The sequence below is a fragment of the Pelodiscus sinensis genome, chromosome 3 (assembly GCF_052426305.1).
Source record: "Pelodiscus sinensis isolate ZL-2025 chromosome 3, ASM5242630v1, whole genome shotgun sequence".
Taxonomy (NCBI): Eukaryota; Metazoa; Chordata; order Testudines; family Trionychidae; genus Pelodiscus; species Pelodiscus sinensis.
In genome coordinates this window covers 65,628,360-65,644,522 of record NC_143054.1, presented here as the reverse complement: position 1 = coordinate 65,644,522, position 16,163 = coordinate 65,628,360, and the positions used below count along the sequence as shown (strand labels likewise).

At 42.8% G+C, this 16,163-nt stretch overlaps 1 protein-coding gene across 5 annotated transcripts in view; it reads left to right on the top strand.

The window, feature by feature from the left end:
* Nucleotides 1-16,163, top strand: part of RNGTT (RNA guanylyltransferase and 5'-phosphatase) — a 433,610-nt gene that overhangs the window by 187,247 nt on the left and 230,200 nt on the right. The gene's annotated exons all lie outside the window — the stretch shown is intronic.

Here is a 16,163-nt window from a genome sequence, read left to right as displayed (position 1 = left end):
GCCCATATCTTGAATACTGCATAAAGGTACGGTTGCTTCATCTCAAAAAAGATATTGGCATTGGAAAAGGTTCAGAAAAGGGCAACAAAGATGATTAAGGGTTTGGAATGGGTCCCATATGAAGAGAGATTTGGACTTTTCATCTTAGAAAAGAGGAAGTTAAAGGTAATATGCTAGAGGTCTTTAAAATCATGACTGGTGTGGAAAAAGTGAATAAGGAAAAGTTAGTTACTTACTCCCACAATATAAGAACTAGGGATCACCAAATGAAATTAATAGGCAGCAGGTTTAAAACAAACAAAAGGAAGTTTTTCTTCAATCAGGGCACAGTCAGTCTGTGGAATTCCTTGCCAGAGGATGTGGTGAAGGCTAGAACTTTAACAGGATTCAAAAAAGAGCTAGATAGATTTATGAAGGTTAGGTCTATCAATAACTATGAGCCAGGATGGGTAGGAATGGTGACCCTAGCCTCTGTCTGTCTGGAAATGGGTGACATAAGAGGGATCACATGAGGATTACTTATGTTCCCTCCCTCTGTGGCATCTGGTATTGGCTACTCTCAGCAGACAGGTAATGGGCTAGATGGCCCATTGGTTTGACCCAGTATAGCCATTCTTATGTTCATGCTCCCATAATATTGAAATTGGGATGGGGAGCTAATAATGGACTAGAGAGCTGACAATGAGCATGTGCTAAGTGCATAGGCAAAGTGGGGAACTGAGGACAGACATGCTTAGTGCATGGCACAAATATACAATTACGAGCTGGGAATGGTCATGTTTGGTGTATTGCATAATACAGAACACTCAGACTGTATTTGGAAACAAAACAGATACCCATGGGGAGAGCTGGTTCTTCATACAAGGAAACCAGTAGGTAATTTAATAAGCAGGAAAGCTCGTATTGCATTTTTAATCTATGAATAAGTAGCAGGTGTAAGAGAGCGAAATCTACTAGTTCAAAAATTTTGAAGGACGTAATCAGAAACAACCATTTCAGTTCACTAACTGCAGATAATGCTTCCTTTATTTGAAACACAAAAAATGTTTAGATAACTTTCTTATGCGTCCAACAGAGCCTTAACTCTGTGGTAACAAGTTTTTGGACATTTAAAAGAGAACATATAATATTGATGACTAACACTTGCAGACTAAATGCAGCACACAGAGTGTCTCTTGAAGCCTATGGTTCCCTTGTCTCCGGGGTCAGTAAATACCAGTATTATTGCTCTGTTTATGAACAATCAAGAAGTTGCTGCAGATTTCCTGTAGAGACAGTAATTGTTGTGTTGCCTTTATTCTGAAAACCATCTGTTGTTCATAGTGCAAACCTGGGAAAAACAAAACAAACTTTGTATCTCTTCATAGCTTCACTCTAGTGGTTAATTTATAACAAAAGAGGTGCTGGGCTCAAGCAATATTTAAGTTTCATAACTGTTATGGCAAGTCTAAAAGTGTTGGAGCTATGAACTGCCATAACTACTGGTGCTGTGGGACTCAGTACTGGCAACTCCTGACATACATTAAGCACTGCTTCACTAACTGCCATTTTGGAAAGTTTCTGATTGAAATGGAATGTTGTTTTGAGGTGATTTACTTAATAGTAACAACTTGCACTACAGTCAGTCAATCAAAAATGGAAACATGAGCCACTGCTCCATACTCAGCTGCTAAACATAAAAAGAACAATGTGCCAGCTGGTGACTTGAGGGAGTAGTAAGGATTTCTTTTTCAGGTCCTCATGGCAGCCTTTTCAGGCTGCAGTCAGATGACCATGGCTCAGTGATGGATAGGAATGAATCTTCTGGGCCTTTGAAGGGCTAAGATCGTGTGTAGTTCCTCTTCCTAGCAGTCTGCATAGAAGTCTTGCTAAGGCAGACTTCCTATTGTTTTTAAATGGACCTTAGTGGTAAAGAAAAACAAAAGAGCCATTAGAAAGACTAAAAATAGACACCCCTTAAATAAAAGAGGCTCCCATCGCTGCTTTCACCTCCACGAGCCCCCTCACATCCCCAAAAGCTACAGAAGAGGCAAAAAAAAAAATCCTTATCTTCAGATCCTCCAGTAAATCTGCTCTGATGTGCACTATATTTTCTGCCTTTCTTGATCCCCTCTGAAAACTTATCTTAGAGGGACAGTGGCACAGACTCATTTTGTATGTCAGGAAGAACAAAAAAGAAGGAAGAAAACCAGCAAGCGGAACAACACATATACCAGCAATTAGACAAGATCACAAAGAGAAAACAGTTTCTTGCCACTTTAACCAGAAAGGACACTCTCTAAATGACTTAGCCACCTGCATTCTGCTACAAAGACCTTTTACATCTGCACTTGAAAGGGAATCCTCTGAACTGTCATTCATGTTAAAATTCGACACTTGCCAACAAGGACTTAACAAATCTTTGAACTTTCTCACCCATTACCAAGACAGTTTCCCCAATTATCACCTGTAATACCATTAACTCACAAACATCCCACTCTCCCTACCTTTAATATCAGCAATTCACAGACACTTACCTTCCTTCCTCCCCCTTCCCACCCCCCCGCATCCCCCTTCTGTTCTGCAATGTGATTTGTCCTTTTCATATTTGTTCATTTTTTTTAATTGTATCCTTTGGTATATATGGTTGTGACTACTTTCTTCCACTATTTGATCTGAGGAAGTGGGTCTGGCCCACGAAAGCTCATCATCTAATAAACCATCTTGTTAGTCTTTAAAGTGCTACATTGTCCTGCATTTTGCTTCTTTACCAGAGTAACTGATGAAACCCAGCACTCCGAAGGTTTACTTATAAACAACTAGACACCTGTGGCTGGCCTGTGCCAGCTGATTAGGCTTGCGGAGCTTAGTCTGTGGGCTAGTTCACTACTGTGTAAATTTCTGGATTTGTGCTGGAGCCTGAGTTTTGGGACCGTCTAAGGCTCCAGCCTGAGCCTGAAAGTCTACACAGTCCGAGTCCTGCAAACCCAAATCAGCTGTCACCTGTCAGCAGCAGGTGTCTGTTTGATGCATAATGGTACTCTGAGAGACTTGAGTGACACTGTCTGTTCCTTTGGAGTCCAGCTAGGAGCTAGTGGGATGGATGAAATCAATATATCTACCCATCAGACCTCAGGAACCTGGACCCTCATGTCCATGTGATAAGTCATTTCATTGTTCAATTGATGGAAGCACCTTTTCTAGGTATGTAAAATGTAGCATTCTCTCTCTCTCTGTGTGTGTGTGTGTGTGTGTGTGTGTGTGTGTACGTACACACCATGAGATTGGTGACTATGTCTCTCTGGTTCAGTGTGGAGCTTACTTAGACCATCTACAGACCTTGGGTTTCTGGACTCCCAGAGTTACTTTTTCATAAGCATTCTAGAAACTAGACCTGTAGATTAGCATGCTCAGAATTTCTTCCTGTGCAATGAGGATATTTAATCCAGATGGGATAGGTAGATATAATACAACAATGTTAATGTCAGTAAATGGGGGAGTAGGATAAATCCCCAGCTCTGCAAAAACGTCATGCTTGGAATTGGTGTGTTCATTACCCAATTGCACAATAGTGGGCATCTTCCAGGCATGAAGAAAGTTCTAGCAGACTGGCTCAGCAGACAGTTCACAAGTGATCATGAATGCACTGTCAATGATTTGATCCTGCAGAGTGTATTCCACAGGTGTGGATACCCAATAGATCTATTTGCTTCAGATCTCAACCAAAAATGCCAAACGTTTTGTTCAAAGAAGTCTGATCCTGGTCTCCTTGTTTGGATTCTTTCTTCCTGTCATGTAATGTATTTCTGTTAGGAATTTCATTCATAATGTTGGGTTTTAAGGAGATTCAGGCAGAATTTAGCAGTAATGAACATGCTTGGCTAGCTCTAGCTTAGTTCAGGTACTTTTGGTATTTGGACATAATGAACCTGTTAGCTCAACCCTCAGTAATGTTAGCTGTCTTACCTGATATGATTTCGAAGAATGAAGGTCAGATTCAATATGCACATTGTTGTTTCTGACAGCGTCGATTCTGGATGGCTAATTATTATGGAAAGAAGATCAGCTGAAGGTCAGACTGTATTGATGCTTAGCAGAAAGGACTGTACTAGATTAATCTATGCAGCTAAATAGACTAGATTATCTATTTGGGCAGCACTTATGCCACCTGTCTCCCTTAGAATTCCTAATTTCCTGCTATTCTATGGACTTATAGCACAGAGGGCTATTCACCAGCTCCATAAAAGCACATTAACAGCAATATCAGCTCATCTTGCTCCTCTCCAGGGGGTCACAGAATATTTTCCTATTTTCTCCACCATATTTTCCCAGTTACTACATTCCATAAGGGCCTTTTCCTGCAGTCCAGAAATCCCCTTCTTTCTGAGACTCAAGTATAGTCTTAGTATGGTTAATTGGATGTCTCTGAGCAACTTGTTCTCTACACTATGGCAGTTGGCTTTTTAGCAGGGCGGACTGATTTATATCAAGGTGATTTAAGTAATTGATTTACATGATGATTTAAATCACCAACAAAATTAATTTAAAGCAAGTTTTCCATCTATACTATTTCACATTTCTTCAAATCTGGTGCAAATCTGATCTCTAAAACATGTTAATTTACAGCTCAGTACAGCATTTTATAACATCTAAGAGGGTATACATTGAGTAATTTTTTTACATAAATTGATTTTTTATTAATTTAAGAAATAGTACATAATATTCATTATTTGGATCAAGCTACATATGTAGCAGCAGAACATTAGGAATGCTAAAAATAATTCATATACAGACACAATAGCAGTTATATTTTGTTAAACTTTATCTTAAATGTTACATAAATGTTTCAGATTTGCAATTGCAGCATTCTCCTGAGTTGCCAGCTGATGGCTATCCTTAAATTCTTTTTTTAAATTTCAAATGTTATTAACTCTAACAGACACATTTTCATGACATTAAATGTATGGTGTCCTTAAAACGTCTACAACTACAACTTCTCATCTTCCCCATTCCCACTGTAATTTTGACGTAGATCGGTTACCAGAAAAGCTAAGAGTGATTTTGCTTTCAGTGAACTTAATTTTGGAGTAAGCCTCATTGAAAACAAATACAGTTTGGACCTCCCTCATCTGGCATCTTTGGGACCTGACCAGTCCTGAAGAAGGGGATTTGCTGGGCTAGGGGAATTCCCTTCCAACATGGCCTGTGCTACCCTGCTGCCCCTGGCTAGGGCTTCAACCCAGCCCCGCTTCTGCCTACCTAGCTGTGACTCCCCCCGGCTGGAGCTCCACAGCAGGGGCCAGAGCTCCTTAGCTGCTGCTGGGTCGGAGCTCGGTGTCTGGGGCTGGAGCTCCCTAGCTGCCGCTGTCAGCCCCTGAGCTCTGTGGCTGGAGCTCTCTAGCTGCTGCCAGAACTAGAGCTCTCTGGATGCCATTGTCAGCCCCTGAGCTTGGTGGCTGGGGCTGGAGCACCTTGGATGCTGCTTTTGGCCTCTGAAATCTGCAGCCGGGGCCAGAGCTCTGCAGCTGTCTCTGCCAGCCCCTGAGCTATGCAGCCAGAGCTTTGCAGCTGGTCCCCCGCTACTGCTCAGTTGCAGGGGCTAGAACTTCCTGCTGTGCCCTCTGTGCCCCCCCTTCCCCAACAACACAGGGCTCCTAGCTGAGTCACGTCCCCAACCACTCCTGCCCCTTTACTTGGGCTCTGTGATCCAGAAACATCCATGGTTCTGCTGGACCACGGATATTGCCAGACCAGAGTGTCCCGGTTAAGGGAGGTACAACCTGTGTAAGATGGGGCTCCTTTTGGAAAGTTGTGTCATGCTTAAGTAAAGTAGGGAACAGAACTATCACATTACTATTATGGTCTGTGACCAAGATGTTCCAAAATAAGAGCTGTGTATTATGTAATCTATATAAATATTTTAGTGTCTGTCTGTCTACATGTCTATTTGTTCAAGCACTTCTTCTAAATTGTAGGCGCTAGGGCCGCAGGATTTGGGATGCAGCTTCCTCTTACCCTAACTTAAAGCAAGGTCAGGGTTTGGTTGTGGCAGGAAAGCGGGAAGTGCCAGGTATGGGACTGTTTTCCATAACATAGAAAGAGAGGGGCAGAAAAGAGGAGGAACACGATACTGAGAGTGGTCACTGGGGGCAGCGATCACAGGGGAGAGCTTTACTGCAGTGGGACCACTGAGGCAGCTGCACCCCAAAGAGAGTGGCTAGCAGGGCTGGGGCACCACCATCTTGCCTGCCACCAGACCTTGTAAGTAGCTCCCCTGCTCCATACTTTTCCTCTCCCTGGCCCTTGGCCATAGCGCTGGGGAGGAGGGGAAGGCTCCTGCTGACCAGGAGGGGCTGGTGGAGGAGAGAAAGCCCCTCTCGGTTGGGTGTTGGGGGAGAGAGGGAAACCGAAGGCCCCTGCTGGCCGGGGCTGGAGGGCGGGGAAGAGCCACACCGGATACAACAGTCCCAACATGAGACTTTCCGCAACTCTCCCTCCTATACTCCACTGGCCCCCAGCCTCCTGCCCTCCCTCCCCCCACATCCCCAAGGCTTTGCTGTGACTTCTACTTCCCCTTCACCACCAGCCCCCTTCTCTGAAGGACCTGGGCAACGCTGGGTAAGTCTTCTAGAATAAAATAGGAAAATGACACTCAGTGGCAACTGGCAACTCTAGATTACTCTTACTGCAGCTTTCTGGACTGGTGGCAGACAGTGTTCCCTCTTAAGATTTTCCATTCTTGGGTGGGTTGAAGTTTTTTTGGGGCAGGTTGAAATTTCTTATGTGCAACATCAATATTGAAGTAGTGTGTGGATGTGTACTCAAAAGAAAAACCATAGATATTTTAAATAGTTCATAGGTGTGGAGAAAATATATTAAAACAAGGGATAATTAACAAGAAACAATGCTTATGATTATTTAATATTAAAGCAAATAAAAAGAAAACGAACACTTCCCTGATCTTAATGCAGTACAGCTTACCATGTATTAATTAGTACCACAAAATTTTTTTTAAAATCATTAAGATCAGAGTTTGATATCTGCAACCCTCAAAAAAATTTGGTGGAAAGAATCTTTTTCTTTCTTACTGTAAGCCATTAACACAGGAGTGGGAAATAATTTTTGGATGGGGGGGCATTCCAAGAATTTGGTAAGTGTTTGAGGGCCACACTCTTTCCATTATATTAATGGAGGCGGTACGTGGGTCTTGGATGGAGGGTGGGTTTAGCAGGAAGCTTGAGGTAAGGGATTAGAGTGTGGGACTTGGGACGGAGTTTGGGTGAAGTAGGGGATTGTGACCTGAGGCAATGGACTGGGGTGAGGAGGAGTTGCAGGGCCTAAGAGGGGTTTGTGATCTGGAGCAGGAGTGCAGAGTGTGTGCGTGTTTTTTTTATTTAAAAAAATGATTGCTTTTTATCTACCCTGCTTTTAAGAAGCTGTACATAACATCAGTGCAGAGAGTGGGGGAAATTCAGGTCTTCAGGGCTGATTCACCTTATTTGGTGTTGCTTATGAAACCTGTGACCTGTGGATAATGCCTCATTTTTTTTATCAAAGATTCTTTCAGATTTTCATCTGAACAGGGTGATTCAGCTGTTGGTTTTCTTTTAAAAACTCATTCCAAACAAGGAAGTGAAATTGCATGGCCTTGGTGTGATTAGGGATCTTTTATGTTACCTTGACAGAACAATTCAGTACAATTGTAGTGTTATAGACAGATTGGAAGATCAGGTAGTATCCACCCCAATTTCTAAACTAGTTATGGTAGATCTGGATTAGATCCACCCTTGCAGAGTAAAGCCCACTCTAGCATGGTTCTGACTTTTTCTGTGACTTCTCACAGATGTGTACAGTTAGGACTCTCTGGTATGGCAACATCCGTGGTCTGACAGAATGTTGACAGTCCAGAGATCCTTGGTGGCTGGGAGCATGGGTTCAGACAATGGTACAGAGCTGAGCAGGGCTGGGAGAGAGCCCAGCTGGCTCTTCCTTCCTTCCTTCCTTCCTTCCTTCCTTCCTTCCTTCCTTCCTTCCTTCCTTCCTTCAGAGAGCCAGGAGGCTAGCATCTGGGAGCCTGAATTGACCTCCCCTGGTCTGACAAACTCCCTTATTTGGGAAAGGTCAGATACTGAGGGGGTTGGACTAGGGAAGTCCAATCTAATTTCAGACATGCACAGGGTAGCTACGTGGGGATCAGTCTGCACTTTCATACAGCCTTAATTGATGATTCAGGAACTGTCATCTGGTGATATAAAGCTGCCATCAAATCCTTATTTAAATAGGATTTCTTGCACCCACCTCCTGGTTGCTCATTTCCAAAAGTGGAGTCTGTGTGGATAGTCACTGAGAGACAGAAGAATAGTTACTTGCTCTGCTGGCTTTTAGAGCATGCAGTAGAGGCTCATGTTCTAAGCTCTAGAGATCCTTGTTTTGATTCTGCTGTCACCATTACAAGTGGGGGCTCATCTGGGATTTCACCTGGGAAGTATATGAAGCTCAGGACATGCTTCCTCATCTAGGTGAAGTATGTGACACACACACTGTCTAGGTGTTGTGTACTGTGGCTTTCAAGACATTTTGTCCACAAGTATTCAGTGATCTGCTCTCTCCCACTTTTATAGAGCCCCAGGCGATCTAGTTTATATGTTGGCAAAGAAGCTGAAGGATAGTTAGGTTTGCACTGATCTTTGCCTGTTGGTGGGGAGGCAGGGCAGGCAGGGTGAGATGTGAGGGCCTCCAGGGCACAGGCGTGGCTCCAAAGACCTTTCTGGGCAAAGGAATCCAGTTTTATGTGCATGAGGTGCATGTAGCCCAGAAGTGGAATAGATGTGTAAAGAACTGTTATTTTCTTTACTGTGCAAAAAAAGTATAGTTGATGTACTTTGGCATCTAATTAATACATTATTTTAAAAGAAGCTGAAAGTGAATACTTCTTTCCTTTTCCTTTCTCACCCCCTGGCCTTTACAATTTTTAAACCATAGCCAAGTTTTCATGAGAGCAGATTGGAATGGTAAGAATAGAATTAGCTCTTGAAAGGAAAATGCTTGCAAATGTGATGTTTAAATAGCAGAGATAATTTTACTTGAGTGTTCTTAAATTCTCTATGTAAAATAGTATATTTAAGACTGATTTCTCTTCAGGTTTGCTAATGTGCATAAAGATGTGGTGGGTGCTATTCAGTAAAGTTTATCACTTGTAAACAGATGCTGTGTTGGTCATAAATCCTGCCCATAACCATTACCCTTAGCTGGAGTTCATGCTTCAAAACATTTTGTTTTTAAATCCACATAAAATGTTTCTATCTATCTATTTTCCATTATAAACTTCATTTTAAAATGAGGTTAAATTCGCAGTACAAGCGGTCTCTCATTTATTATTTTATTAGTCTTATCTTAGAAATGCAATGTGAAAATATTGGGGGGACAGTTCAAAAATCCAAGCACTTATGGGCCAGCATCCATTTTGTTTGACTTGGGTGCCAAAAAGTTTGTTCCTAGTTTTAATTCTGAATCTGTTTGTTTATGTAGACACATACTAGGGATGTGAATGGTTAACCAGTAAACATCACCCTTAGTGGGTGATGCTTACTGGTTATGGTTAACTGGTGGGGGTTGGAACAGGCCCCCGCCTGCCAGGTGGGGGCTGCTCCAGCCTGAAGGAGGCCTGCCAAAGGCAGGGGATGCTGCAACCTGGCCGGAGCAGCCCCTGTTCATGATGAACCCAGAGTTCCGCAGGCAGAGGTGGAGCTTGTGGGGGAGAGAGTGGAGACCTCAAAATGAAGAGGGGAAAAAGGCCATACAGGGATTTGGAGACAAGTGGAGTATGAGGGATACATTAAGGAGAAGAATACTTGGAGTCAGACGATCAGGTGGGCATTTGGGGAAGAATAAAATTAACATTGAGTGAGGAGAGGAGCAGAACATGCATTGTTATTTTTCAGAGGTTCTCTAGGAAGTAGTATCTTGAAGCCCATCTAAAGTGTTACATTTATGTATTTAATTTTGATATATTTAGAATGCATGTGTTCAATACTGTAAGAGATTCAAGCCCCATAATAGATAAGGTTAATGTACAAAAACAAGCACACTCCCAGATTTCCACAAAACTGAAGTTTTTGCTACTTCAGTAAATCTGAGAACATAAGTCTTATAGTATGACTTGATGGAATTGAGTTCAACACCTTTAAATGAAAATGACCTAATAGTTTGAATTTTTTTCCTCAATAGTAAATAAGGAAGAAATGCCTTCAACAGTGGTCAAAATTAAACTTAAAAACTAAGGTATTTAAAAAGGAAACAAGAGGAAAAAGGAGAAAAGCTTAATATTGGTAGAGTTTTGTTAGGACCGCTAATAAACAGGTTACACATCTAAGTTTAAGAAAAAACAGTAGTTTAAAAATCTTACATGATCTCATGTTTAGATCCGAGGTAAACAAATGTCAGAAATATAAGAGAAAGGAAAAGTAGAAAAGCATCAAGCCTAGTACATGTTCAATATCCTAATCTTTTATTGTTTTATTTAATTGTAATGATGAAATAGGCTACGGAAAGGGTAATGCCAATGTAATTTATGGTAATTTTAAAGTATGTTAAATTGTAGTTGTAAATAGACAATTTCAAGTCCCTTGCATAATTAACTCTCCATACTATTGTAGTAATATTTGTATAAGTATGCCTTCTTAAGGTATCATGTGAAAACTCAAAATGTTCTGGTAATTTTATTATCTTAGTAAAATGTATGCAACAATATTGTATATGAAGTTATAAAATACCCCGGATGGTGGTGTGGACATGTTCTAAACCCCACAGCCCTGCTCAAACAGAAGTCGGTAAACAGATAATTCCTAAACAGAGGAATGTGTGCTCTACTTAATTTGCATTTGAGCAGCTAATAGAGCCATGAACAGGAAGAGAAACAAAGAAATCTCAAACAGGGGAGAAAAAGCCAGTTGGGAACATCCTTCCACATAGAATCTGGCCACGTCTACACTGGCAAATTACTGCGTAGTTAATTTGCCCTCAGCACTGGAACTTTCACAGTGTCCACACTATCAAGGCACTTAGTGCGCACTAGCTCCATAGCTAGTGCACTCTAGGCAAACCATCTCTGCAAGAAGCACAGAGCTTGCTGTGCTCTGGATAGAACACTGGGGTGCCAGTGTGGACTGTGTTGCAGTACTTCATCCTGACTAGCCTCTACCACCTTTATACAATGCCTGTTCTTGCTTCTCTGGTCATCTCTTTCAGTGTTGTTGCTCTGCTCTCTTAGACCCGCCCTTTGCGTCTAAGAGAGCTGACCCTTAGATCTGCCCTTTGTGTTCTTTTGAAAGTTCACTTCCTGTTTGCTCTGTGATGCCTGGTGTATTCTCAGTGTATCTCTCTAGCTGGCCATGTCTGCTCCATGCACTATGAGATCCTCTGCTTGAAGTCATGCTGAGGCTCTAGATATCATCAGCATTTACAGAAAGGCAGTAGTTCACTCCCAGTTGCGCTCTACCTGTAGAGATTATATTTACAGGCACACCTCCATATGTATAACTGAAAGGGACCATGAAAGGGTGCACTGCAGTGCAGGGTCAAAGTGAAAGAGTTGTAAAACACCTATCACAAGGCCTGGGAAGTAAACCGTCGCTCAGGTGTTGTGCCCACAACATGCAAGTCCTACAGAGAACTGGATGATCTACTTAGAGATAATCAGAAGACCTGTGTGGATACTTCAGAGGCTCAGGGACCAAGAAAGGAGGAGGATACTGTGGCTGAGTTTGCTGAGGGGGCAAAGGGACCCAGAATCAGAGGAGGAATGTGCATCCGTAGAGATTTGCAGTCCGGAGCTGTTTTGTACCCTTGATGAGGCAAATCACTCAGGGTATGTCTACACCAGCCCCCTAGTTCGAACTAGGGTTGCTAATGTAGGCATTTGAACTTGCAAATGAAGCCCGGGATTTAAATATCCCGGGCTTCATTTGCATGTTCCCGGGCGGGCGCCATTTTTAAATCCCCTTAGTTCGAACTGACTGCCCGTGGTTACACGCGGCAGTCAGAAGTTAATCCGAACTAAGTCCTTAGTTCGGTTTAATTGTTATTCCTCCTGCAATGAAGTGTAGGAAGAGAAGGAAGACAGAAAGATCCCCAATACAGGTAAGGTATTTATACGTTACAAAGTCTGTCGTCAATGGTGGTACTGGTACTTGCGACCTTCTACCTTTGGGCTCAGGTTAGCCCTTAGGGAGGGAACCACAAGTGATCCCTCGCAGTTCTGGGATGATTCTCATTGGGCCTTCACCACAACGGAGTGTTTCAGGGACGGTGACAATGTGATGGTCCGAGGCAGGTAGAGATCAAACACCTCTGCTTGGTGTATCCCAGATCCCAGATCTCCAGTGCTGAGCCTTCACCACAGCGTGGTGTGGGAACCCACCGCAGTTGTGAATGATTCCTCTGCCTTTTCCCTCTGTGGCGCTGTGCTGTCCCCACACACACAGCCCAGAACACTGACCCGCCCCCCCCCCCCCCTTGGGTGCAGGGCTTTTCTCTTTTAGAACCTTTGGCAGGTAACTGTAAACTTGTGTAGAGTGGTGTGCACAATTTTGTGCTGGGTGCAAAGGATCTGCATGCCTGGTGCAATTTTGGTACTGAATGCAGACACGTAAGGCAGGAAAAGTTCAACTGTCCTGTCCAGAAACTCTATTTTTGTTTTCCTGAACTCCATTTTGTTTTCAGTTACTGATGGCAGCAACCGCTCCTTTAAGTGTGCACCTTACCCACATCCTATTTACAACAATTACATTATAAACATTATAAACAAATCAACATTATAACACCACTCTAACACTGCTATGCCATCCTTGTCCTCAAATTAGCTGGCAAAGCAATTGTGATATTTGACCCCTGCAGGCTGATATTCCATTGCCACTGTACTGTCGGGTTGGAGGTGAAGGCATCACTCCAGAAAGACAAGCTGCATATGACCCTGGATGGAACCTGCAGTTGAGTAAAAGATCCTCTGCTTTTCTGTTCACCCTAAGCAGTGAAATGTCTTCCAGGATGAACACAGTGTGTGGAAATTGAGTGGCCATTACTAACTTTCAGGCCCCCCTGCTTTGTTGTCCTCAAGTCACACCTGCCTAGAGTACAGTATGGCCAATGTTTGGCATAAGTGATAATCCTTGTCATCTGCAGCAAGGGATTCTCCTGTGATGCTGCAGCAAAGGTTTCCCCTGCTCTTTCTCCTGCTCTTTCTCTGTTACAGCAAGGGTTTTCCTGGCCCTTTTACCTGCCCTGCTGTACCTAGGTTTTCCCCTACTGCTCTAGTGTTGAACTCACTATTGTGGGGTTCCTGTGTGTTATGTACCCTCTCTTGAGACAGCCAGGCAGTGCTAGGTATGTGAACAATGCACAGGATTGAAAAGAGTTGGGTCAGTGGTGTCTAATGTTAACAGTAGATTCTCTGTAACATTTTACAATTTTGGCTTGATTAATTTGGCCTTGGAATGCCAGTCTCAGGAGGTTATAACTCCTGCAGTGTGTATGAGAAGGGCACAGAACTGCCCAAGAAAGACTAGAGAGGAGTTTTTGCAAGATGTCCTGAGTCACGCTGATGCTGAACATAAAGAATTGAAGGAGTGGAGGGACAACAACAGGAGGGAGTGTCAAGAGACTATGGAGCAGGCCCTAAACAGTATGGAGAGGCAAGCAGAGATGCTGAAGAATACATCCCCATTCGGTTTAACACTGATGAACTGCCACCCCTTCCCTCCCTCTTGCACAACACATCAGGTGGCAGGGCTCCATATAAACCTTAGACATAAACAAACCTCTGAAATTCTCTGCACATGCCTTACCACCTGTCTCTCCCAGCCCTTCCCTCCCTGTCTCCCACACAGTGCAGATGTTTCATGCTTCATGTGTGTCCTATGTTAATTGTGGTTAATAAATTAAATTCATGTTTCAAAGACATTTTTATTTCATTACATGAAAGTAAGTAAGTATTTCTCAGAAAAGCTATGGTCAGTGTGGCGCTAAGTGTGGTGCATGGAGCAATCAGTAACCTCCTAACAATAGTCACTGTACTTCCATGTAGGGCAATAAATTTTGCTGCCTCAAGGCATCCCTGATCCATAAAACTCAGTGCTGTGCTCCAGTAGTAGTCCTTGTCTCGGGGTGTTCAAACTGTGCCTCCAGGCACTGTGCCTCAGTGGTCCACCCCTGAGTGAAGCTTTCACCCTTTCTTTCACAAATACTATAGAAGATACAGCACACAGTGAGAACCATGGGGATGTTATCAGCCAAATCGAGCTTCCCATATAAACATCTGCAGTGGGCCTTCAAACAGTCCAAAGCACACTCCACAGTCATTTTGCACCTGTTATTGAAGCACTCCGTGCTGCTGTCAAGGCTCCCCATGTATTGTTTCATTAGTCATGGCATTAAGGGGTAGGTAGAGGTCTCCAGAGATCACAGTGGGGATTTCCATTTCTCCACAGTGATCTTCTGGTTTGGGAAGAAAGCTCCTGCTTGCAGCTTCCTGACCAGGTCAGTGTTCTGAAAAATGCATAATGTTTGCATAATGTCCCTGATGTGCCCACAGTGATCCACAAGCACCTACAGAACCATGGAGAAATACCCAATTTGGTTAATGTATTTGCAGGCTAGATGGTCTGGTGCCAGAATTAGAATGTGTCTCAGTGGTCACTCGATAATGAGTAGAATGTCTTCATGTCGCCCTCCTATTTGTGGATCTGTAGATGACTGACCAGCCCGATTCTGGAGCTGTAGGTCTTATCACAGAGAAGGGGCATGTGCTGTTGGCTGTTGGAGGGATGCAGTTTTTGCCACTTTTTTTTCTTCTTCTCTGCTTTTCCTTGTCTGCAGTGCGGCGGGACCTCTCAAATTGTGCCTCCCACTCATGGATTACTGCTCTCCACTGGGGACAGTCCTGGGCAGGGTTCTCCCAGTGTCGACGCTGATGAAACACTTTTTTATGTTTGCCTTTAACATGTCCTCTGCCCTCTGCTTCCTCTGGCCCATAACGTTCCCCCATCTTTCCTTCATCTCGGAAAACAGAATTTGTTTTGAGAGGCACTGATCAGGCATCCGAACCACGTGACCAGTCCAGCGAATTTGTTGATAGATGATGATAGCTTCAGTGCTGATCATGTTCGACTCTTCCAGGATGCTAGTGATGGTACGCCTGTCCTCCCAAGGGATATTTAGGATTCTCCAGAAGCAGCGTAGATGATATTGTTCAAGTGCCTTCAAGTGACGCTTATATGTTGTCCAGGTTTCACATGCCTTCAGCAGTGTTGGAACAACCACTATGTAGTATACACAGAGCTTTGTCTTGGCACTGATGTCCCAGTTCTCAAAGACCCTTTGTCTCAGGCAGGCAAAAGCAGAGCTTGTGTAGCTTAGGCGATGCTGGATTTCCTCATCAATGTCGACTTTGGCAGAGAGATTTCCAAGGTATGGATTCCCGGTTGGCTCACATTCCTGAGCACTGGGGCCCTCTAGTCTGGCAACATCATGGAAGTTGCTGGCCCAGAGAGTCCCAGATTTAGGAGGTTCAACCTGTACGTTGTTTTTAAACATGGAATTTTGCTTATTCCACAGAATGAGTTCAATATTTACTGAAAATAAAACACCAAACTTTTATTTTTGGAATCATTTTCAAAGTTAATTGGTTTAAAATGAAAGTTATTGCTGAACTTATTTTTTGAATTTAAATATTTATAAAATGCTGCTATTCATGGTTTTTGGTTTGAATCCCCCAAACTGTTTCTGAAGATAGGAGAATTCGCAGCAGTATTCTGTGATATGAATGCAGACAGTATAAATATTGAATAAATTCTCAGTCCATATTAGTTTGTTCTTATCTCAAGCAACAGTATATCATGTTCTGTAGCTTCCTGGTACTGTAGATAAAATATATAAATCATTTTAAACTTTAAAGCTTTAGGCTTTTTGCCATTAGCTTGTCTCTGTGTTGTGTGATTCAGTGCTAAAGGTTAGAAAATGTTCATCTTACAATGTGTTGTCAAATTGTAATGGCAGTCTTGCCATTTGTCTCATTTTTACAAATGAAAAACCTTTAATGTTTGAAGTTTTACAGCATTATTCATTTCCATAAATATTTTACTTTCCATTCTTGTAACAGACAAATACAGAAATTAAAGATGCATTATTCA